General features: G+C 42.9%; 1 protein-coding gene across 1 annotated transcript in view; it reads left to right on the forward strand.

Annotated features, from left to right (window-relative positions):
- Nucleotides 1–26,757, forward strand: part of MYO3B (myosin IIIB) — a 3,387,754-nt gene that overhangs the window by 2,461,419 nt on the left and 899,578 nt on the right. The window lies entirely within an intron of this gene.

Below are 26,757 nucleotides of genomic sequence, written 5' to 3' on the forward strand. Positions count from 1 at the left end.
TTTTCAATACCGAACTGATGTGAATCTGCATAATAATCATTTTGAATACTGAGCTGATAAAGTGGAGAAAGTGGCAGAATAAGAACTTGGCAAACCGCCCAAAAAGGTGTCATTGTGTTTATGGGGGTCAGAATAATTGCCAACAACAAGAGAGGACAAAATTAATAGAAGCCTATTCAAACAACAATTTACAAAGCCAAAAGAGAGCAATAGCAAAGCAAGTTAAAAAGAACCAAAAATGCCAAAGCCAACAGAGGGCAATTAAGAAGTGAGTTGTGTGTAGACCCTATTATCAGAGGGAGAAAGAAACAAAAGGGGAACTGACCTAAACAAGCATTACCTAAGCTAAAGAAGAGCATCAGTGAGAGAAAGCCATTATCTGCTGTTGGTTATTACAAGAGTGGGAAAGCTGCCCTTCTGACACAAGGTATTCAGGAGGAGAGGAACATAACCTGCATTTCCTGCGGCAATCACAAGTGTGGAACACACAGCACCAATGTGTGTCATGTTTTCCCAGAAGAAGTTGTCAAACTTGATGTTGTGGAAAGTCAAGATACTTTTCAAATTGTTTGAAGCAGATTGAACCACAGAAGTACTTGTAGTAGTGTTAGTAATTGAATTAGTCCAGGATGAGGGACCTTGTAGTGGCAGACCTGCAAAGGGTGATTGGGCCAGGTGGAAGTCATTGAAGTACTGTGGTGTGGTTCAAAGTGTTGAAGAAGAAGTGGCAAGACCACATACATATATTGTGAACTGTTGTGGAATACTCTGACAAATTGATATTGCTGAAGCAAGTATTTTGTTTACTGTTGCAGGATCATCCTGACAAAAGGCTTTTTTTATACTGATGAACTGTGGAAGTATTCTTGTTGTCTGAGTTGTATTGAACTCTCTACCACAAGTAGAGAGATAAAAGACTTGTTGAATATTTTGAACAGTTGGTCAAGTCTAAATGAGAGACTTACTGGAGCAGGAGGAACTATATTGGAACATTGTTGCAAGACAGGATTTCCTTATTCTTTTGAGCTGCTGATTGAAATCCAGTTTGATTCTGGGCAAGGGGAAATCACCCAGGTTACAAGGAGAAACAGTTAACGGTTTTGAACATAACTATTATTTCTGTTATATCTTAGTTGCCATATATCACCTTGTTAAGTTTGTTATATGTACAAGTGTGAGGGACAGAATCCCTTTTTTAGAGTGTTTCTGTTAGTTAATTTTGATAGGCAGGGAAATCTTTGTCAGGGAAGGGATAGTGAGATGTTTATCAAATCTTTTTGAGTTAATAAAATGGCATATTTTGAAAAACCTTCACAAAGTTGTCCGCCTCACATTTCTGACCCCTCACACAAGGTACAGATCACTCATATTAACTGGGTACACACCGGTTACACTGAATGTGCAGGATCCATATATACACACGAAAGAAAATATATCTGAAACCGGTCATTAATTCTTATGAGGTTGTATCTTTTTTTTACAGTAACTCGTTGATGAGGCAAGCTGGATGTTATGTTTGTTCAGTTCTCTGAGTGGAAGAACATGCAGAGTTATTGGTTATCAAACACCGTAATAACTCCACAAACATTAAAGACATCATTGCTTTGCAAACAGTCTCACAACACAGTGTTTCAGACTCATACTTCTATGTGTTGATTTACTGTGGAACTCGGTATTCATGCAGTTATTTTGTGGAAGGGGAGAGTAGAATTTGCTTTTTTTCAGCATTTTCTTGTACAAATGTCCCAGTTCTACTTCACATAAATTGAAGGTTTAACAATGTGTACATTTCTACCAGTGGGAAATAGATAAAAATACATGTGTTTCTATCGTGTTTCTACATTGTGTTATGGTTAATGAAATGCTGTTCAGCTACCTCCTTTCAACCACTTTAGAGTATTTACTTAGATAAGAAATTAATTTGAGGCTACCCTAAGCGCAGTGCATTTTCTGCTGCTCTTGGCTTGCGTCATTTCTGTTTTGTGCATGGTTTTCAGAGATTTACTGTGCATGCAGTGTAAAACACGCATCTGCTCAGAGCTTCAGCTGATGTTTAACTACAAACTCATATAAGCAATCACAAATATAAGTACCAAGAACAGCAATTATTCCAATATTTTTCAAAACACTGCTAATTATTATGGCACTGACAAAGATAGAGAGTAAGCCCAGACCGTTATCCGCGTCACTACGCAAAAAGTCCACTCTCCCTTCAGAAAAAAAAATGTAGAAGCTGCAATCTATGCAAAGGTGCATTTATTGCAAAGTATGACCAAGTTGATTTTCAAGTTAGGATGGAGCACAATTATGGAAGAATTGACACTAGGCATAAAATCTTAGTCAGTTTGGGACATGCCAGGAAAACAATGTATGGATTTAAGAAAAGTCACAGTCGCATATGGAAGTAGATGAAGCCCCCGGGTCATAATTCTTCACCTGAATCCCTGCAGCGAGATGGTATTGCTTCTGTCTCAGATGTGCCTCTAGTGAAGCCGAACATGTCCAGGCAGGGGCCTCCTGTTCACCCAGTTTAGAAAGGATAATGCATCACATGGCTCTTCAGTGTTGATCATGTGTTTTCCTTTCCATTAGAAATGTGGGGGCTTGGCTAAAGCATAGTTGTATCAAAACGTTTATGGGCTGGCTGTATATTATCATCACAGAAGTACATTTGCATTGCCAGTCTATGAGCCTAATTATGTTTATACTGTAGTGTTTTCTGTGTACTTGCATGACTGCCCTAGTCTAACAAGCAGATGATAGCTCTGGTAGATGTGGGTTTCCATTCAGACTGTGAGTCGCATAGAAAATGTCATGTTTACTCAATCTCTTGTGGTTGCGGTGCTACATATTTTTAGCTCTGACATTCAATTGAGGATTACAATGCTGTAGAACATAAGCCTAAAATTGCTCACCAGACCTGCTTAACTCCTAGACATGAATTGGAAATGTGACCCCAATCTTTTCCTGAACTAAGGATCTCAGATTTTGTCCCATTTAAGCGTAACATGCTTATCGCCATCCAGTGTTGTATGCACTTAGGAATTCTGTGATATTTCCACGACCCCAGACTCACCCCTCGTCTGTAGTCTCTTTTGGTTTTATTTGCATACATGTGAAAGGGATTATATTCACCAAGTGCCTCACTCTTTGTAATCCTCCTCTGGAAACAGTTTGAGAGTCTGAGAATCCTTTTTGTTGTTGTTGACAAAACAAAAGAAACGTGAAGAAAAAAACGATGGTGATTGGAACCACAGCACGGAGGCAGGTGATCAAGAGGAAAACCCAGAATAGCTGAAAAGAAAAGGATTAAGGAAGCGGTTAGGATACATTGGGTAAGGCAGCAGATGGGCAAAGGTGTGGGAAGTTGGGCAGTACAGGGCAACCACCAGGTCATGTTAACTCTATCATGGCTCCACAGGGTGAAAAGTAAAATTATCAAGGAGGTGTGAACACCCCCCGAACTGGATGAAAAGGACGGTGGAGAGAAAGACTGACCTTGGACAAACTACAAAGGAGAAAGCAAGGAGGGTTAAGAACTCAGGATAAAGAAGGAAGACGGATGTTTGTGATTTTCGTGTTTTACTATCAGGAAGACCTTGAGAATATACCAGCATTGCTCCTATATTTTTAAAATTCACTCATTATTTATTTATTGGAGATGATTTTGAGGAAGATGTTTTCCAAAAAGGTATTGGTTTAATTTAGATATTTCATCAGAGGCATTGTTATAAAGTAATGTTTACATGTTGAGGTCCTTCTCTCTCTATATGCTCTAGTGTAGATAACATTAAATTCCTGCATCTCTTTTCGCATGGCAGTAGGTTCTGCTGCAGTCTTTAGCATTGTTTTAGTAGGCTTCCTGGACAGTCCCTAATCTACCTTTGCAATATTTTAAAAGGAATATTTCAAATGGAATCCAGAGATTTGTGACAGTTTTCAAATGAGAAAGGTGAGCATAGCAAATAAGCATTAGACAGGATACATTCCATGGATAAGAGGAGGAGACGCACAGGTTAGCCAATCATTGCAAACAGTGGCCCAAAAGGTGTGAGACAGTGTCTTGTTTAATACAACAGTTTCAAAGAAATCCTGAATAGTACAACTTTTAGACCATGGGTAAAAGCGGGTGCCTTGTCCAGCATCGGATGATTAGTGCATGTATAGCTGCTCTGGGACACTCTGTGTTTGTCTTTAGAAATTAAGGTCTACAGTTTTAAGTAACGAATCCAGCTTTTAACACTGTCAAGACCTTGGGTGCCCACAGAGGATAACAGCCAGACCCCTGACTTGCGTCTTGATCTCCATTTGAGGGTATGTTGAGAAGACCTACTTTTCACAATGAGCCTGGCAGTGGGATTGCTGTTTATCCTGGCTCATCCTACTCTTCCTAAGAGTAGCTCTGAGCTGAAGTGATGAGCTTGCATTCATACGTTTTCGATGAACCTGACAAAGAGATGCTGTGTAACTCAGGCCCAAAGGTGTGCAATACCTAGGAAGACAGCAATGACCCCCTCCACCTTTAGAAACTGCGTGCTACCTCACATTGGAGGTGCACCTGTTCCTGGATCAGCTCTTCAAAGCAGGAAGTTGTCTGTACCCTGTGGCAATCAATGGCTTTATTAGCTGCGTCGCCAGGAGACTGCACACTATTCACTGTATATCAGAGTAACCGCACAGCACCAAGTGTGTGCTCAGTTTTTCCAATGCCCGTCAGGATCTTTTCACAGGACAACATCAACAGCAAAGCCCAACACCACTGCAGAACATGGACTGGTACACCTCAACTGCAACAATACATGACTCTAAAAAAAGGTGTTTGACAGTTCATGGGCGAATGGGACTGGTACACCTCAACTGCAACAATACATGAACTCTAAAAAAAGGTGTTTGACAGTTCATGGGCGAATGCGGCCAACGACACCCAGCATTGAGGTTCCTACCTCAGCATTTCACAGCAGAGACAGACAGCAGCTAAACAGTGCTGACCACAAAGTGCCACTGTTCTGCTTTTGACCCAAACTTGCCACCCATTCCTTAGAAGTGGAATTGGACGAAATGGACTTTGAGTTGGGCTTTTTGTGAGGATCAATGTTTAAGGTATGTTCATATTTTCTGGTTTTGGTGGGCGTGCCTGTGATGTGAAAGTCGGAGCTCTTATGAGCCCTCAGGGAATTGCCAAACACACTACTGATTGTGTTGGCGTCATGCAGTCTCCAAATGTGTTAACCAGTGAAACATTATTCCTCTGCACTTAAAAGCATAAAAAGTGAATTGGGGATTGTGTGGGCCAACAGTTTACTAAGATAAGAGAACTACTGAACATCTGATAGATGGCTGGAATGTATTGATGTTGCAGTAGTATTGCCGGAATCATAACATGGAAGTTACTCAGAAGCTTAATGAAAGACCCCCAAGGCAAAATTCACTTGTTCTTACAGACCTCCTTCGTATGGGACCCTCCCAAAAACCTTATTTTAAGGTTTTCGAGATAGGAGAAGACCATTTTTCCAAAAATAGGCAGACAGCACTGGCTTCAGGCTTCCATGTTCCTGGGTGTGTGCTTCTAGGATATCCTGGCTGATGCCAGGTCGGAGAGAGGAGGCACCTGATGCTCACAGAGGTAGGTGGGAATGGGGTGGGCAGAACACTTAACCCTTTGGTGACTTCAAACGATGACCTCTAACGGCACTGACATTAGTCTACATAGTGGAAGGGCCATGCAGAGCCAAACATGGCAGCCAGGAGCCCTTGTATGCAGCTGACTGTGAAAGGTCCTACTAAAGGTTTGGCTTTTGTTTTTAGGCCAGGATTTCTGCATTAGTGTTAAATTAACTTCTGCGCCTAGTCCAGTTTCTAGTGTGGTCAAGGGCAGATCCAGTGCCAGGATTTATGCCAACTCAAGCAAAATGCCATTTTAGCGCTTTCCTCACTTGCAAAAGGGCCAGATTTGGTGATTTACAGTCAACATTGCACCTTTTTCTCCCCTCTGCTGGCATGCCAGATCTCATCAATGCTCACTACAAGTCCTAGAGGACTGACACTGACATATTTTCTTTCTTGGGATTAAATTGGCATAGCGCCATTTTGTAATCAAAGAAACCACAATGTACATAATGGCATTTTGAGAGTTCATGCTTAAATACGCAAAGACCTCGGGAAAACAAATACATTCAGATTTCCTTGGAAAAAAACAGCTACAGTGAAGTTTTATCTTACAGATCTCAAATTGCATTTTAGAAAACTGTAACAAAAAAATCCATAATGTATAGTTTTTGGATTGTGCTTTAAGTCGGGGGACTTTGATCCACAAAATAGCTAAACATCATCGCTGTGCACGCAAACCGCTTAACAGCTGCAAGATATATTGGCGCTGTTATTTACATTTAAATTAAAATTGAAATGTGTTTGTATTATGTTTTCCGAAAGGTGGTAGAGACCCATTGTTTATTCATGCTGCAAATCCTTTGAAATGTGCTAAAATGCTTCCCACTCCTTATTACAAAAATTCCGCCACCCATTGATTATGACTTTGATGTCACCAATCCCGCTTCAAAGGCTTCGTTCACTGCCATTAATCACAGTTTAGCCTCTGAAGATAAAGCCAGGGAAAACATTTGGACGTCTTCTGCGAGAGTTTCTAAACTCGGAAATCTGCGGAGTCTTCTTATACACAAGCAATCCACGTCACTTCCTGTCTTTCCTTTGGAACTTTACTGGTGTAACGTGCAGTTAGTAGAAAGTACACTTTCCTTTCCAAGTTAAGAAGAAGGAAGTATGTGTTTTTTTTTAACGCAGGTTAGCTATAAAACAGACAGCTTTAAATAGTCTTAAATGTAAAAACTCCAGAGACATTTAGGCCGGGGTTATTATACAATTAATTGTGCATGTGCAAATAAAATGAATGCAGGTGTAAACATGCACAATTACGTTAGCGCAAACTTTATATTCTCTGGCGTTCGTGTATTTGCACAGACACACATTTTCTTCCGTGTGCACGTTTGTGTGCCCTGCCCCCCCCATCAACCCCCCCCGCCCTCCAATCAGGCTCTGCTGGTCTTCAGGTTTTGAATGGTAACTAATATATGTGGGGCTATTACAGACACTTGGAGATATCCAAGTGCAACTAGAAGTGGTCCAAACATTGCAAGGTACGCCAATGATATATTATCAATGCATTCTATGCACCTACTATTAGTCCTTTTGCCTGCATTGCACTGGAAAAATATTCTTTTGCACCAGGGCAATTTTTTGCACTGGTGCTAATTGCACTTGCACCATTGTAAAGTTTAACACATGGATGTGTATAACTGCATTTACACAGTGCACACTAGACATGCTCAGATGAGTAGTATTTTCAGTTGACAATGAAGATGAAGAAGGGAATGGTTACATTAAACGAGAGAGAGGTCCAAAGTTGAGTGGTATGCACTGGGAAGTATCTGCTTTCTCTGGAAACAAGTATGAAAGAATGAGTGGTTCAGGGCATGGTTTTGCACGGGGGCAAATGAGAAGATGTCTGCGAGTACCACAGATTTGCCCCTATTATTACTATTCTGGGATTTATTAAGCGCAGACCTAGCGGTGGGAAGCAATGGCGCATTTTACAATCATGTGGTGCATTACAAGGTTAGGCAGCAGATAAACAAGGGAGTGGGGATCCAACAACGGGGGAGGAAGGGCAATTGTCATCAATGGGGTCTACAAGTAACCAGAGGAGGAAACAGTGCGGATCAGATAACAAAGTCTCAGCTATGGTGGGGAGTGTATGCACCTAGGTATTCAGGAAGAGCCATTCCTTGAAGAGGAGGGTCTTGAGCTCCTTCCTGAACTATAGAAGTGAGGTGGTGAGTCGGATGATGATGGGGAGGAGATTCCAGAGTCTTGGGGTGTATACAGAGAAGAGAGAAACAGTAGCAAAAGCTCAATTACCCCTCTTTTTGTCCGCCTTGCAATGGGATCAGGAACCAAGGGATTTTTTGATAGATATCTTTCTAGGAGTCGCATAAAGACATATCATTGTCAAGAGAGCGTTCAGAGTAAAAAACACAATATTTTAATAGGTTAGATTACACACTTCTAGAAATGGTCGGTGCTTTCCACAAGGCACCTCCAGACTTTAGAAACAAATTAGAACACATAAAATTAAAAAGTCCAGCAAAAAAACACAAACATATTCTATTCGTGGTGTTTAGGGTTAGTAAAGTGACAGTTCTTATGAAACACCTTTCCAAATCAATTGTTTAGATTTCTGATTCTGTTTGGGAAACCAAAACATTAAATGCGCAGCAAGAGACTTTTAACGCTGCAAAAAAGGCACATCTATTTTTGTGTCAGGATGTCTACATATGTTTCGGCAACAATTTGCATCAACACCATCCCTGGTGTTCTGCTGCTCTAGTTGTAGCCCTCTTCAGGACAGGAAACTGTTTTTTAGGTTGATATAAATTCAGAAAACCCCAGGTATTCACTTTATTTTCCAATGCTGGAAAGAATGGAAATATGGAATTTGTGTTAGTGCTTGGTCTGAGATACAATATAAAAGCTCTTCTGGTAAAAGTTCATGCGAAATGGATACTCTATTTTCCACATTCCCAATTGGCACTGACCTTTATATGCTTTTGTGGTCGGACTCAAGTTTTTGATTTTTGTTGTAAAAGACACAGTGAAGTCACTCCTTATTTTCTGTGTGTCGTCATGCAATAAATTCCTTCTTTATTATTTCGGCTTCAAACCAATGTTAGTCTTTACGTCGAGATACTTCAGACTTTGGACCTAAAACAAGTTTCATATATTGGTTTTTGGTAGAACATTATTGACATGCTCATCTTCCAAGGTGCAGACTTAACTGCATTGTTTACTGACCTGGTGATTTAAAATCCAAGTCCTCTAATTTCGGTTACGCGTTGGATCTTGTGATCACTGCACGTTTGCGCTGTCAATGATTTTTCAAAGGTATCGTCTATTTCTTTTATTTAGTTGACGTGTGGAGACAGACCCAACGTTATTTAAGGCATGTACCCCATGTTGACTACAGTATCTTAATTTTCGCTTGCTCGCGGAATTCCGCAGTTGTTTCTTTAAAGTAGAGAGAGCAGCGGGTCGCGGGATTACAGTTCATTTACCTTTTGAAGAAATCCGCAGGTCAGTCTTCCTTGTTCATCGGGCAGCTACTCTCAGTATTCGCGTGGGGAACCGACTCGATCGAAGTTGGTAACGCGAGGGAGGAGATTGTGTTTTTTCCGTGTTCGCGTGTCATGTGACTACCGCGTACGGATACTGGACGCCTATTCATTTTTGCTTAGTGACGCTGGCGGCCATCTTGGAGTGTGTATCACCAAGCTTCTTTTTGTTTTGTTCTTGTTGGAGTACATTTGTACTCTGTTGATTGTAATCCGTAATAGTAATTTCAATACTGGATTTCAAATGTAAATGCTATAACACGCATTCTGGTGTTTCGAGAAACCGTGTATGGCGACATGAATGTGCTATTGAAAACCCATTTTGGGCTATCACAGTGCAGGCAAAATGGTCTTTTTTCATATGTGCAGTAATGCCACACACCCCTTATAGATATTCACAGGGTGCCGACCCTGTACTTGTTGTAATTTAAACCACTTTTTTGGAAAAACCTTTTTGCCTTGATCTGATCAGCAGGGAACCACTTTTTCACTCAAAACAAAATACCCCACTCGACTGACGAATTTAAGCCATTTTTCACAGTGTCTCGATCAAAAATCCACTTTTGGTCGCATTTCCGTAAGGCCAGGTCGCGGTCTCCTCCTCTTTTCGAAATCTGGACTGTTTGAATGAATAACCAGAATATTTCGCATGGTTTATGTTTGAAAAGGAGGTAATGAGCGACAAGGGGTTTATTAGGTGTTTGATTTCTTATATTGGTCCGATGTTCTCCAATACGTATTTTAATGTGTCTTTTTGTTTTCCCAATATACAGAAGTTGGCACGGGCATTTCATCGCATATACTACCCACTGGGAACTACAGTTTGTAAATGATTTAAGGTGCCAGATTCTTTCTTTTAATTTGACACTCTTCATGTTTTTTGTGAGTGAACAGACAGAGCACATGCCACATTTGAAGTGTCCTGTTACCAATGGGAGGTCCCAAAGGGTTTTCTGTTGTTCTGCTTTTTTTACTCGAGGGTATGTGTGGACCAAGTTGTCCTTTAGGTTTTTCTGTCTTTTAAACGCAAATCTCGGGGGTGCTGGATTAAAATCTTCAGTTTTTATGATATGCCAGTTCTTTAGATCTAATTTGCGTATTTTGTGACTGATTGGAGTGAAAGTTGTAACACATGTCATTTTTTCCACAGATGTTTTTTTTGGCGGGTTGAGGCATGTTTCTCGATTTTTATTTTTCGCATTTTTGTATGCCACATTCACCTGTTTTTTTGGGTATCCTCTTTGTTCCAGGCTTTTTTTAAGCTGTTTGCCATGGATCTTATAGTCATTGTAGGGGAGGAGTGGTCTAAAAAAACCCTCCTTGCCTACATCCCCTCCCCAGGTGAGGGCCATGGCTCATTGGGCGTCCCCTCAGACCACCCGGGCCCAGGTGGTGGAGGGTTCACCTGCTGAAGACATTGCCCACACGTATTGAATTTAGCTAGGCCTCAGACACCATTTTGTCTATCAAAGATGGTGTGAGCTCAGCGCACTGTAGCGCGGCCCCCACCCTCGGAGAGTTTCAATTATCCCTGTCGCCGTAGCACCCTGGCAGATCCGCTGTGAGCCCGTTCCCACGAACAAAACGGACATGAGCTAGCATAAGATACTAACACTGTAACATTTCACCGTCCACATTGTATCACTGCTCCCAGCATGACCCGGTCAGCAAGGCCTGGGTGGTGGGGAGAACTGTAGAATGGTCATCCGATGAAAGCAGAAAAATACCCAAATACGAATGTCAAAAACTACTCGTAATACGTGAATCCTTTCCATAAAACTGCTTCTACTAAAGAAACCTGTAACATTGTGTAATTATTGTATGAAACGCATGTTTACATGACACCAGCAATGGAGGACCCACACCCCTGCAGCGGTGTGCAAATGATAAAAAGCATTTCTGGGGAATTGTTCTCTATATGTATCATTGAAAGCCGTACACCCCGCGGTCCCGCGCCATAACTGAACTAATGCTGCTAGAGTGCAGGGGAGGACAAATGCAACTGTATATAAGGCTCGGGTGAAGAGACGCGGGCAAATGTGCCAGTCATGTGTATATATATATATATCTACAGCCCTTATATGCCATTACCACCGCGTACAATGGCGGGTCTCGTTCTCTATGCTCCACCGACCACCCTACTACCTCACGTAATGCAAATATATATGCATATTACTAAATGCTGTAGTTGTTAAGATATAATGTACTAGTAAGGTGCTTAGACTGGCTATATTCGAGAGACATGTAGTGAGTTGAAATGTATGTTTTCAAGTGATCCAAATGAGTATTATAAGGATGTTCAAATGTTTATGATGTTCTCATCAAAAGTCGGCAACACACGAGAAAAATACCTTTGTGAATATGTGCAAGGCCATTCTCCCCCCCCCACCCTGCAGAGTCTGCCAAATAAGAGAGCTAAGGCCTGCGCCATGCTGCTCCACCTCCCCCAACTAGGCTGGAGCCGCTTCAAAGATTTGTAGTCCCAGCCACAGCACCCAAGGCCACGGCCTGCCACCTGCATTATTTACAGCCCAGCAGTAAACCTCCGCTTGAATACACAAATCCAAGGCGCCCCCTCGTAAACCCCACAACCCCCCCGGAACACCTCAGACTTATGACCCGGTGCAACAAAGACACCCAATACTGTGGTAACACACAACAGCCCATTCATAATAACTTCTAACGAGACAGAAAGACATGTACCGCCTGTCCCATGCCCGGAGACTTAACCCCACGACCTATGGTACCGGTCAAACTGGACACTGGTAACCATGCACGGATAAATCTCCATCAAACCCCTCACAAGGTGCATTCCTCCTGTGTTGCATTAACCTGTAGGATAACATATTGATAGATTTACTAAAGGAGATAACATTGCAATGACTGAATGACTGCGGTGTGCATGGCATAGGGCAAATACGTCAGGAAAGGACATTAATCTCTGACACTGGCCACAATGGCACAACAACACCACCCGGATGAACTCAGCTGACCTGCCAGGCCCAGCCCAACCCACGAGGTTGACAAGTGACGTCCTCCAGCCAAGGCCAACCACATCGCAGCAGCACCTATAGCTAGTCATCGCCACCCAATCCCATTGAACTTGTGCCCCTTATGGTATGTAGGTACTGATGACGTTTTTTGTAAATAAATACGCCTGTCTTTGCTATTGTCAGACAGAGCGCTCTCGGAGGTTGCAGAGTTCTTTGCATGCCCTATTCTGATTGATAAACTCTCATTTAAGCTCACCCGCACTCTGTCCTGGCTTTATTCCCGACTTGGGAGAGTCCGTCATTGTCTCTCATTGCGGGGAGGATCGTGCTGGCTGGGGATGCTTGCCTTCATCATCTATGTTTGTACAGTTACGACGTACTCTTAGAAATTGGCCTATCGGAAGGTTGGCCTTCAGACTGGCTGGATGATAGCTCTGATACTCCAGGAGTGTATTTTTGTCTGTCTTTTTTCTGAATAGGTTTGTGGTTAGGAAGCCGTCTGTCCCCATTTTGATTTCCAGATCTAAGAAAGGGATACTCTTAGTGTTGTGGCAAATGGTGAATTTGATGTTTGTGTTACATTGATTTAACCATCCTTGGAAATCTAATAGGAGTGAAGTTGAACCTCTCCATATTAAGAAACAGTCGTCAATGTACCTATGCCATGCAATGATATTTGTTTTGAAAGGATTACCAGTATGATAGATGGACTTGGTCTCTACAGAATCCATGTATAAATTAGCAATGTCTGGGGCAAATGTTGCACCCATACTGGTCCCGTGTCTTTGATTGTAGAAGACATCTCCACAAATGAAATAGTTCTCCATAAGTGCCAATCTTGCACATTCAAGGATGAAGGAGGTAGGAACCGTCTTGTTGTTCATGTTTCGTTGGTTCAGATATTGTTCCAAAACTTGTAGACACTCGAGTTGTGGAATGCTAGTGTACAAAGCAACAACGTCTAGTGTTGCTAAGATGTCTCCTTGTTCTGTAATTGTACTTTCTACGATCTTTATCATGCTCGTCGTGTCTTTCACATACGATTTCATGTGTGATACAAAGGGTCTGAGGAACCAATCTACATATATCGACAAGGGTTCAAGGATCGAGTCTATGGCCAACACAATTGGTCTCCCTGGAGGTTTTGTGCTGTTCTTGTGCACTTTGGGGAGTAGGTAGAAAGCTGGGATAGTTGGATTGATGTTAATTAGGAAACGTTTCTCATCATAGTCTATTCACCCTTCAGATTCTGCATGTGACATCAGACTCGATATTTCCTCTTTTAGGCGCGATGTCGGGTTGCCTTGTAATGGTTTATAGAATTTCTGATCTTGTAGATGTAATTTAATTTCCTCTTTGTATGCATTTATATTCTATAGGACTATTCCTCCTCCTTTATCTGCAGGTTTTATTATGAAGAGATCATTTGTTTGTAGGTCTTTTAATGCCTGTTTCTCAATCGGACAAAGATTGTCTTTGGTGACATTTTTTGTGGATAACAGTTTTTTAGTTTCCTCGATTATTTTGTTTGCAGAAGCAGCTATGGCTGGACTTATCATGTGGTTCATGGGGAAAAAGGTCGAAGGTGGTTTCAGACCTGTAGTGCTCTTTTCTTTTTCTCTGTTGCCTTCACTGGGATTTCGGAAAAAGTATTTTAGTCAAATTGTTCGGAAGAATTTTTGCAATTCAATCTCTGTTTGGAAATTTTCTGCCTTTTTTACAGGTACAAAGCTTAGTCCACGACTTAATACTTTTATCTCACCTTCCGTGAGAACATGAGTAGAGAAGTTGAAAATGGGAATTACCAATTCTGCACTGGTCCGTTCCAATTCCGTGTCTGCATCCATTGAGGTGCTTGGGATTGATTGCGGCCTCCTTGTGCCCTCCCTTGAAAAAACTGTTGTCTTTGGTTTTTTCCTCCTCTTGGTGCGTTGCTGTTAGTGCTGTTATCGGAATCGCTACTTGTGGTACTATTGGTGGTGTTTGAAAAAGTGACATATTGTTTTCTTTGGTATCCGTTTCTTCCTCTTGGTGGGCCTGTTTTGTTGATGTTCTCGTAGTATGTTTCCACGAGATACGGATAGGTCTTTGTTTCTTTATACATTTCAATGTCTTTTTTAAGTTTCCAAATTTTCTTATCGATGGTTATTTTTTTGAATTTAGCCATTTCTTATTCGATTTTTTCCAATTTTTGTTTTATCTCAGTGATGACTTGGTCTGATTTTATTTTTTCTTCTAGGATATCAATTTCGGCTTGTTGTTCTTTGGCTTCTTTTTGAGCGATGTCAATAATTAGAATAAGCCAGTCCCTTGAGCATTTATTACCCACACCACTGAATTTTCCTTTAAACTTAGCATTATCGATGAAAACTCGAGGAATATTTTTGACCTGAAGGCCTTCCGGGATTATTCCAGCTTTCAGATAAGCTAACATCAGCTGTCCGTGAGATTCTGTCCTGATAAGCTTTTTATTTTTGTTGTGTTAATGAGACATCTTAGCAACACTAGACGTTGTTGCTTTGTACACTAGCATTCCACAACTCGAGTGTCTACAAGTTTTGGAACAATATCTGAACCAACGAAACATGAACAACAAGACGGTTCCTACCTCCTTCATCCTTGAATGTGCAAGATTGGCACTTATGGAGAACTATTTCATTTGTGGAGATGTCTTCTACAATCAAAGACACGGGACCAGTATGGGTGCAACATTTGCCCCAGACATTGCTAATTTATATATGGATTCTGTAGAGACCAAGTCCATCTATCATACTGGTAATCCTTTCAAAACAAATATCATTGCATGGCATAGGTACATTGACGACTGTTTCTTAATATGGAGAGCTTCAACTTCACTCCTATTAGATTTCCAAGGATGGTTAAATCAATGTAACACAAACATCAAATTCACCATTTGCCACAACACTAAGAGTATCCCTTTCTTAGATCTGGAAATCAAAATGGGGACAGACGGCTTCCTAACCACAAACCTATTCAGAAAAAAGACAGACAAAAATACACTCCTGGAGTATCAGAGCTATCATCCAGCCAGTCTGAAGGCCAACCTTCCGATAGGCCAATTTCTAAGAGTACGCCGTAACTGTACAAACATAGATGACTATAAGATCCATGGGAAACAGCTTAAAAAACGCCTGGAACAAAGAGGATACCCAAAAAAACAGGTGAATGTGGCATACAAAAATGCGAAAAATTAAAATCGAGAAACATGCCTCAACCCGCCAAACAAAACAACTGTGGAAAAAATGACATGTGTTACAACTTTCACTCCAATCAGTCACAAACTACGCAAATTAGTTCTAAAGAACTGGCATATCATAAAAACTGAAGATTTTAATCCAGCACCCCAGAGATTTGCGTTTAAAAGACAGAAAAACCTAAAGGACAACTTGGTCCACACATACCCTCGAGTAAAAAAAGCAGAACAACAGAAAACCCTTTGGGACCTCCCATTGGTAACAGGAGACTTCAAATTGGCATGTGCTCTGTCTGTTCACTCACGAAAAACATGAAGAGTGTCAAATTAAAAGAAAGAATCTGGCACCTTAAATCATTTACAAACTGTAGTTCCCAGTGGGTAGTATATGCGATCAAATGCCCGTGCTAACTTCTGTATATTGGGAAAACAAAAAGACACATTAAAATACGTATTGGAGAACATCGGACCAATATAAGAAATCAAACACCTGATAAACCCCTTGTCGCTCATTACCTCCTTTTCAAACATAAACCATGCAAAATATTCTGGTTCATCATTCAAACAGTCCAGATTTCGAAAAGAGGAGGAGACCGCGACCTGGCCTTGCGGAAATGCGAACAAAAGTGGATTTTTGATCTAGACACTGTGAAAAATGGCTTAAATTCGTCAGTCGAGTGGGGTATTTTCTTTTGAGTGAAAAAGTGGTTCCCTGCTGTTCAGATCAAGGCAAAAAGGTTTTTTCCAAAAAAGTGGTTTAAATTACAAGTACAGGGTCGGCACCCTGTGAATATCTATAAGGGGTGTGTGGCATTACTGCACATATGAAAAAAGACCATTTTGCCTGCACTGTGATAGCCCAAAATGGGTTTTCAATAACACATTCAGGTCGCCATACACGGTTTCTCGAAACACCAGAATGCGTGTTATAGCATTTACATTTGAAATCCAGTATTGAAATTACTATTGCGGATTACAATCAACAGAGTACAAATGTACTCCAACAAGAACAAAACAAAAAGAAGCTTGGTGATACACACTCCAAGATGGCCGCCAGCGTCACTAAGCAAAAATGAATAGGCGTCCAGTATCCGTACGCAGTAGTCACATGACACGCGAACACAGAAAAAACACAATCTCCTCCCTCACGGTACCAACTTCGATCGAGTCGGTTCCCCACGCGAATACTGAGAGTAGCTGCCTGATGAAAAAGGAAGACTGAACTGCGGATTTCTTCAAAAGGTAAATGAACTGTAATCCCGCGACCCGCTGCTCTCTCTACTTTAAAGAAACAACTGCGGAATTCCGCGAGCAAGCGAAAATTAAGATACTGTAGTCAACATGGGGTACATGCCTTAAATAACGTTGGTTCTGTCTCCACAGGTCAAATAAATAAAAGAAATAGACGATACCTTTGAAAAATCATTGACAGCGCAAACGTGCAGCGATCACAAGATCCAACGCGTAACCGAAATTAGAGGACTTGGATTTTAAATCACCAGGTCAGTAAACAATGCAGTTAAGTCTGCACCTTGGAAGATGAGCATGTCAATAATGTTCTACCAAAAACAAATATATGAAACTTGTATCTCGAAGTAAAGACTAACATTGGTTTGAAGCCAAAATAATAAAGAAGGAATTTATTGCATGACGACACACAGAAAATAAGGAGTGACTTCACTGTGTCTTTTACAACAAAAATCAAAAACTTGAGTCCGACCACAAAAGCATATAAAGGTCAGTGCCAATTGGGAATGTGGAAAATAGAGTATCCATTTCGCATGAACTTTTACCAGAAGAGCTTTTATATTGTATCTCAGACCAAGCACTAACACGAATTCCATATTTCCATTCTTTCCAGCATTGGAAAATAAAGTGAATACCTGGGGTTTTCTGAATTTATATCAACCTAAAAAACAGTTTCCTGTCCTGAAGAGGGCTACAACTAGAGCAGCAGAACACCAGGGATGGTGTTGATGCAAATTGTTGCCGAAACATATGTAGACACCCTGACACAAAAATAGATGTGCCTTTTTTGCAGCGTTAAAATTCTCTTGCTGCGCATTTAATGTTTTGGTTTCCCCAAACAGAATCAGAAATCTAAACAATTGATTTGGAAAGGTGTTTCATAAGAACTGTCACTTTACTAACCCTAAACACCACGAATAGAATATGTGTGTGTTTTTTTGCTGGACTTTTAAATTTTATGTGTTCTAATTTGTTTCTAAAGTCTGGAGGTGCGTTGTGGAAAGCACCGACCATTTATAGAAGTGTGTAATCTAACCTATTAAAATATTGTGTTTTTTACTCTGAACGCTCTCTGGACAATGATATGTCTTTATGCGACTCCTAGATAGATAAGAAAGATATCTATCAAAAAATCCCTTGGTTCCTGATCCCATTGCAAGGCGGACAAAAAGAGGGGTAATTGAGCTTTTGCTACTTTTTCTCTCAGAATTCAGTCCTGTTGTTAGCGCAATCCCCCTTAACAAAAAATAGGGACTCACCCTTTTTGTATACACGTATACAGAGAAGGCCTGTCTTCTAGGTTTTTTCTTCCTGCATGGGCAGATTTCAAGTCTGCACATTTCCTTAATTCTGGTGGGACGTAGCCCTCCAGAGATGCTGAGTTTCTCAGTGACATAGCTTGGGGACTTCAGGCTGACAGCCTTGAAGATGATACAGGTATGTAGTGGGAGCCAGTGCAGTTCGATGAGTGTCAGGCATATGTGGTCGACTTTGCAGAGTTCTTTGAAGAGTCGTGCTGCAGCATGCAGGACACATCTCAGAGGAACCAGGGTAGTAACCGTAAGGTCTTCCAAGGGTGCATTGCCACCATCCTGGTAGGAGAGGACCGAGGCTTGGGCAGCAGATCCGATGTTGTTTTCTGGGATGAAGGGATTGACTTTCCACAGGAGAGAAAGTGGCATGTCCATAGGCCGCAGAACACACAAAACAGACCATCTAGTGATGGGGGCAATAGGTCACTTGACTCACTTATGTTCCTTTGGAACCCATAAACACAGGGGCCCTGGCTGGACTCAGTCCTGGTGCCTTTGGCGCCAAGCTCATATAGAGATGTGAGTAGGAACACTTTATTTCAGTGCAGGAGTGCTTTTACTTTATTTCAGTGCAGGAGTGATTTTATTTTACAAAAAAATTCCAGGAGCTGAAAGCCTTTATTCCAGAGAACAACCTCATGTCCTGACTCGTCGGGTGTGGCTCCCTAGGCCTGATCTTCATGTGATGACTCATCGGGTGTGGCAGGCAGGCTGAACCTGGTGGGCATGGCTTCAGAAGCTCACCTATATAAGCTGCTCCATCCTTAAGGCCTGTGCTTTGCTTTACTATGCACTCGCGTGCAACGTGACGCTCACCGCCGCTTGGACCAGTTTACTTACCTTTGAAACCAGGCGTTCTCCTGCGTACTCACCTCCAGGAAACCGGTGCTTCATCGCTTCATCTTCAGACTCATCTCCTGACATCCAGTGATCTTGATCCCAATGCCTCAGCACCGCTCTCCGCATCCACGAACTCGGACCCTGTGAAGAAGAAAGATAAGGTTAGAAAATCCGTCCTAGGGTTGTGCTGCATTTGAACCCTGCGAGCCCCCTAGTTAACAACTTACCAGCTACTGTACCGCTGCAGCTTCGTTCCTCGTTCCCTCCGGCTGCCGCCTTGAGCTTCCGCAGCTTCTGCCTGGCCGGCATCTTCACCGGCAAGAGAAGAAAGCAAAAGAGCAAACATCAAAGCAGAATGGACAGCAATACAAGACAACAAACTTTACAATACAACAAAAACAGACGAGGAAAGACAAAGGCAAACAGGAACACTTACCTGAAGTATCGTGACTTAGTCGCAGCAGGACTGGACTACCACGTGCAAGGAACCAGTGAAGGAACTCGGTCCAGATCATACAAGGGCCCCTGCCAGAAGCAGCAGGACGGAGTGCTCGCCAAAATTAATTAACAGGTGATCTTTCCAGGGACCACGCATCCCATGGGTACCACGGTTTGGGAGAAGGGGTCTGGAAGGGGATCAGGCGCACAAGCGGGCATACTCTCGCCCCCTATTCTCCACGCAGGAGCAGTTCCGAGCAGCATCACCTATTACCACCAGTCACCACAAAAGCGCAGAGGGTGAAGTCGGACCCGAGTGACCTCACCCCCGGGAGGGCTGCAACTGTGCCCCAATGCCTCCGCAGAAACGAGGTGAGCGTAACAGAAAGTTGGTACCATGCCGTTTGTGTCTTCTTCGCTATGTGCTGCTTGAAGGAGCGGTTTCTGTCGATGTCAAACCTAAACTGACATCGACAGACACAGGTGGCCAACTGGGGTGTGAAGCCTTCGAGGTGCATAGCAGAGAGCTAGGTCTGCATGTCCAGCTGTTCGGTCTTGTTGGTCAGCAGTAGGAATTTGGTCTTGTAGGGGTTGAGCTTTAGGTAAGCACTGGACATCCAAGACTGGATCATTGAGAGGCATGCTTTGAATCTGTGGATGTCTTTGATGGAGGATATCATGACATAGATCTGCATGGCATCTGCATATTGCTGGATGAGGCTGTTGTGCAGAGCAAGGAGGGTTCAAGCACTTCCTTGTAAATATTAAATATCACAGGGGAGAGGATGGTTCCATGCGGGACTCCACAGGAGATGGGTAGAGTTGCTGATATAGAGGAATCAATTTGTACAAACTGTTGTTGATTAGCAAGGTATGATTTGGACCAGTTGAGGATGATCTTGCTGATACCCATATGGTGATATCGACTGTTGGTGAGTGTCTGGTGGTCTACTGTGTCAAATGCATCTGAGAGGTCAAGGAGAACCAGGAGGCAAGGATTTTAAGGTTATTGTAGATCACCTTGATGGTAGTCATTTCTGTGCTGCATCTGAGGCTGACGCCAGATTGGTAGGACTAAAGGAGGTTGTTGGCTTCGATGTGTTGGAGAAATTTCATAACTAGTGCTTTCTCAAGGATTTTACTTAGCAAGGGAAGATGAGTGATGGGTGGGGGTCATTTGCTGAGATTGTCAGGGTCCAGTGTTGGTTTCTTGAGAAGCAGAAGGATTTATCCGGTCTTGAGGGTTGAGGGGAAGGTGCCTAGCGTTAGGAAGCTATTGATGATTGTCAGGTAAGGGAGGAGTGCTTCAGTCGAAAGTGTCTCAAGTACGTAGGCAGGGAGGATGTCGTCTGCATATGATGTGGCCTTGAGGGATGCTAGAATGACAGTGAGTTCTTCTATAGTGAATGTCTTGAATGTTGTACAGGTAGTTGTGGTTTTGTGAGATGGGATGTGTAGTGTACTGTCAGTTGTAGCATTGGTGTCTGTGTGTTGGTGGATCATGCTGATCTTATTGATGAAGAAAGAGTTGATGGCAGTGGAGGTCTCGATGGAGTGCAATATAGGTGGGTCAGGCAAAGGGTTGATGCAGTGCTTGATGGCTTTGAAGAAGGCTCTGCTTTTTTGTTGGCCTTGGCTTTGGTGTTTTGGTAGTAGTTGGCCTTGGCAGTGGTGATCAGTCGTCTGCGTGTAGCACAGAGTTCCTTGAGCAGGGCAGGATTTTTGCCAAGTCTTTTCTTGTTTTCTGATGGCTCTTTTGTTGAAGTTGAGTTCTTGAGTCTACCAGGGTGCAGAAGGTTTAGGCCTGAGGGTGTGTTGTTTCACTGGGGCATGGCGGTTAATGTTGATATGAGGATGGTTTTGAGTTCTTGGAGGAGCAATTTGCAGTTCTGACTCGTCAAGAGGTAAATCAGCCCTTGTGAAGTGGAGTTTGGCAAGGCCTTCCATTAGAGTCTTCACTGGGAAGTTCTTGAATTATCTGAAGGCTTGTTTGCAGGGTTTCCAATGTGTTTGCTTGACTGGTGTGGTGTGACAAATGTCAAAGGGGATTGCTAGATTGTCGGATTTGAGGAGCCAGGAATATGAGACAGACACAGAGGAGAAATGTTTGTGGTTACATTTATTTAAAAGAAATGGGGGTTGTAAAATACTGCACCATCCCTATTCTAGGAGGAATTTCCCTACCTCAACCAAAAGTGAATGGGTCTGTCCACTGTCAAGCTGTCAAAACAAACGTTTGTCCTGTGTCGATAACCCTATTCTGGCCTTCACACTCTAAATAAACTCCATAGTGCAAAGAATACTATCTCTTGTTAGTCACAAGTGCTCAAATGTTCAGGTTCAAGAAAAAAGTTCAAATCCAACAAAAAGGGTTCCAATGACTAATGCTCACAGTTACAGGGAACAGCTTCCTTTTCCAGTGTCCATGGGTCAATCTTATCAATTCAGAAAGAATAACTAAGTTCTAAGAGGATTACTCTCTCTCCCCTTGGTCAAAAGGAGTTCCAATGAACAATATCCACCATCTCAGGGAACAGCGTCCTTCCCCAGATTCCTTCTATCTCTCACCCATTCAAAAAGAATATGAGTTATTGCATCAGTCTTATCAGTTCAAAAGGAATAATCAATTTCCAAGAGAATTGCTTTCTCCCCTTTGAATGTTCACTTTTTTGGGGGCATCTCCTCCCTTCCCCAGGCTTTCTCTTCCTTTTTTAAACTAACAAATCCTAAGGGTATATCTCTTCCTAAAGACTCTCCTTTCTTCTGGGCTTACTCTCAACAGTTCATGATTTCAAGGGTATGACCTTCCTTGAAGTTCTGTACCATGTTGTGTGTATATGTCTTCACCTGGTATACTCTCCTGGCTGGACTTGTTAAACAAATGCGTAACTCTTACTTCACGTGGTGTATCTTCCTACCAGGACTTTTTTACATAAACATTTAGCTTCGCCGGTTATACTTCCCTAACGGGACTTTACTACACATATACTTAACTTCACCTGGTATACTTTCCTGGCAGGACTTTATTGCACAAATGTTTAACTTCACCTGGTATATTTGTCTGCCAGGACTTTATTACACAAATTATTCTTTCTTTATGTTTGGGATTTAATAACCCATTAGTGGATTTCTGTACTATTACTTACACTTATTTATTGGCTTTGCTGTTCACATTTCATTAATATTCATGAAGCACTTTACTTTCTTAGGCTATCCCGTAACCCACTTGCTTTCATTAGGTTCACTGTTGGTTTCTGGCTTCTCCTCGCTTTGGTTCCCTTCAGTTTTTGTTACTTCTATGAAGCAACATTAACACGCTGGCAACCGAGCAACCCTCTTTCCTTCCCAGTACTTACTGGTTGGCTCCAGCACTCTGTCGCTCTCTCCTGCTTCAGTGCACTGGCTGTGTGTGCACCCCGTCAAGCATTGCAGTCTTGCTGTGTCTCCTTTCACGGTGTGCGGTTCCCGCTATTCCCTCTCTCACAGCGGTGAACCGACAGCACCCAGGCTTCTCCTCCCCTGCTCTGGATTCACCTTCATGTCGCCTGCTGTGGTGTGTTTCTCCCCAGCGTGATGCTCAGCGTGGTGAAGGACTGCGCTGCAGTTCGGTGTCTGCAGCCCTCCTGTCTCCGTTTCAGCTGTAGCCGGCCTGTATTTGAAATTTCCGGCTTGCTTAATCATTTTCACTTTCATTTTCACTTAGTTGAAGATAATTAAAATAAAGTGCACCCGTTGAAAGTAAATAAAAAGGGTCACACACATGAGGGCACACATTCATTCTCACAAACACCCACTCAAACACATGTGTAAAGAAAAACAATTGTATCATTCTTCCTGCCTTGTCATCGCAGTGTCCTCTCTCTGGCACACAGGTCTTCGGTTATTGGCTTCTTCCCTCCATAGTGGCAACCAAAGGTAAGGGGTCACCAGTCGGGATGACTTTCTTCTTGGCTAGGGCTGGAAAAATATCTCTGCCCAAGACTGGGGTCACCCAATACTGGGTGCCTCTCTTCACCTTTTCCTCTCCTTGCATGTGAATCAGGGCGCGATGGGGCACCTGCTCTCTTACCATACCTCCAGCCTGAGAGTGGAGGAGAGAGGGAGGCATGAACATGTTCATTGTGTCACATGGGGCTCTACACGTATATACCCATATGGAAAAGTGATTGCTATAAATTCTTTGGGACTGCAGCTCTGGTCTTTTGAGCAGTGCTGTGCATGCATCTTGTGCCCGGAGGCAGTGCAAGGGTGACTGATCAAGAAAGAGCCTGGACTCTGGTACCCTGAGGGTAGCCAAGCAACCAGTCAGTACATCAGACAGGTAGGTCAGGTAGGTCAACAGGGGATGGAGAGGGAGAAAGCAGAGGAGAAGAGGAAGGTTTTGAGCTGCTTCCAGAACTTATGGTGGTCTGCTCAAGTATGAAAGGTGCAAGGTGGCCATTCCAGAGGGAGGCACCTGCAGAGGAGAGAGATCTACCCCCCACTCTCTGCGTGGCGAGGCATCTAACCCTTAGAGAGTTGGAGGTAGCTGAGCAAAGAGCTCGAGAAGGAAGGTATTTTGGAAGAGCGCGTTGGATGCAGCGTGGGCCCGACCCCAGACGGATTTGTGGACAATGCAAAGGGTCTTGAACTTGATCCTTGCAGCCACTGGGAGCCAGTGGAGAGATTTCAGGGCTGGAGAGATACGATCCCTGGGCTTGAGTCCAAGGATAAGTCTCACAGACCTGTTCTGGATTAGTTGCAGAGGGTGGAGAGTAGAGGAAGGCAGATTGAGAAAGAGGTTGTTGCAGTAGTCCAGCCTAGAGAGAAACAGTGCTCTGGTGACAGTGAGCTTCTGGGGGAAAGTGAGAAAGGAAAGAGTCCCTTTAAGGAGGAGCAGCTGGTATTGAGACTTCTTGGCGATGTCCAAGATGTGAGGAGAGAAAGAGAGAGTGGAATCGAATATGACACCAAGGTTATTTGCCTGGCAGGAAGGCGAAGGAAGAGGGCCAAAGGTGGCGGCCAGATTGAAAGGGAAAGCAGAGGCAGGGGTCCCAATAAGAAGGATCTGAATCTTAATGGCATTAAGGCAGAGATCATTGGAGGTGCACCAATCCTGAATCGCAGATAGACAGTCTGGAATGAGCGAGAGAGAAGAGGAGCCTGAAGGGAAGTGGAGTGTCATCCGCATGACACTGAAAGTTAGAGAAGTTAGAGATCAGTGGGCCAAAGAGGCCAAGTAGAGGTTGAAAAACCAGGGTGAGAGGATAGAGCCCTGTGGAACGTCATAGAGGTGGCGGAGAGAAAGGGACCAAGTTGGACCTGGGAGGGGAAATACAAGAAGAAGGAGGTCAGCCACTCCAGGGCCTGATCTGTGATGCCCAGGTTTTCACATAGTTGATTGATCAGGACGGCGTGGTTGACTGTGTCGAAAGTGGAGGAAAGATCAAGGAGGATTAGGACCAAAGGAATTCTGGAATCAATGTTAAAGAGCAGATCTTCACGGGTGTTCAGGAGATCAGTTTGCGTGCCTCTGGCAGCTGTGAAGCAGACTGATGGCCATGGAGACAACCAACCGATTCAGTGTGGCGAGTAAGCTGGGAGATGGTCAGCTTTTCCAAGAGTTTGCCCAGGAAAAGGGGGATGGAGATTGGGCGATAGTTTGCCGGGCAGGTAGGATCGGAAGACGGCTTCTTGAGGAGTGTGTGCACAAGGGAGTGCTTAAAGGGAGAAGGGAACGTTCCAGTGGTGAAAGCGTGATTACAGAAATCGGCCAAGGCTGGAGTGAGGGTGTCAATATGGTCCTTGATGGTTCTGGAGGAGCAGGGAAGCACCTGTTTGGCCGACACTTTCATAGATCGGAATTGTCTAGAAACCTCATCCGGTGTTTTCAGAGAGAAAAAGGCGAAAGGAGGTGGAGAGGTAGAGATGGCCAAAGTGGGGCAGAGAGAGGAAGAGGGAGAGGAAGAGGCGATAGAGGACAGGATGTCCTGAGCTTTAGTGGAGAAGTGAGAGGCCAGAGCCACACAGAAGGCTTGGGAGGGAACAGGTAGATGTAGAGACCGCAACAGGATTGACCAGTTCCTTGCAGATTTCAAAGAGTTCGGCTGTGTTGTTAGAGGCCTCAGAGACCCGGGCTTGAATGTGTGCTCTCTTCTTGATGAGTGTTATTGCTTCGACTGGAATTTTGATGCAACCAGTCTAGGTATGTCTAAATGTGGCCTGGCATGCTTTACTGTAATTCTATTATGTGTCTGCATTGACATGTTTTCAATGTGGCCTGTCATTTCTAATAGCAAAGCATTAATGTTCCTGTGCACTGTTGGTGACTTGCATGTATTGGATTAGCATTACCCTTCAAAACAATTGCAAACCCTCTGGCTTTTTAGACAGTTTTTCTCATAAAAATAGTGTGCTGTATATTGCTTTAAAACACATATTTATATCTTTCTCCTAGTACAGTGTGCGGCATAACCCTTGAGAAGAGCACGTTTGTGTGTATTGTGCCAGTGTCATAATCTAGGCCGGCCCAGAGTGTGGCACAACCCGTGATTTGTTGCTGATTTGGGGGTGGGAGCACTCCGCATGGCTCGCAGGGGGGCCCCCACATGTTGTGTTACGCCACTGCAGACACTGTCAGATAGGATTAATGCTAGAGCTGTACCTGGTCACAATGACAGAGCAGCTGCTGGTTCACATGCCACCGTGTGCTGCCCATTCCCATGAACGAGGCTTAAATACAGGAACACGCTTTTTTGTGTGTAAAATGGCACACAAACCTGGTGTGCGCTTACACATACCCACACTGTGGCTGTGCCTAATGTTTGTTAATCATTCCCACTGTCCTCTATTTCTGTATTTCGAAACTACACATTAACTAACAAAACTTTGATTTCTACATGCCTACGGAACTGCCATTATATTCATGTTTGCTTACCTGACACTTGTATTATCATGTTCATGTGTGTACATGTGTTGCAGTATTAAAGGGAATTTGTTTGCTTGAATTGAAAAGTAAATTCTAATTTGCTTTGGCAGACCAGATTTACTACACAATTTGCTTCTCTACCTGTAAATCGTAATATCCCGTCTTCTCCCTCTGTGACCTTGTTTTTATATATATATATATATATATACATATATATATATAGTAATTGTGTTTTATTGGTTAACACATTTACACATATGAACATTAATATCATACATTACATTCCACTTGACAACATTGAAAAAAGCTATTCAGTTTCATTAAAAACAGAAAAACATGTTACACATCTTAAAAATCTAATGATATATTAATACAAAATTGTGATTTGTTTAAAACCTTCATGATTTCCTGGCACATATAAAATAAAGTAAAATTCATGTGCAAGTTATGACCCGCGAACACCATAGCCCAGAATGTATCAGTATTAATAAAATTCATATCCTGCACCCGACTAAAAAGACCCTTTTCATAAACCCAGGCCAGTTTTCCACATTTAGTAAATAAGTGTCTGGCGGTCTCTCGCTCCAAGGCACGTGGCCTACACAAGCCACCTTAAAAAGGA

Source organism: Ambystoma mexicanum, chromosome 9 (genome assembly GCF_040938575.1).
Source record: "Ambystoma mexicanum isolate Mex_15411 chromosome 9, UKY_AmexF1_1, whole genome shotgun sequence".
NCBI lineage: Eukaryota > Metazoa > Chordata > Amphibia > Caudata > Ambystomatidae > Ambystoma > Ambystoma mexicanum.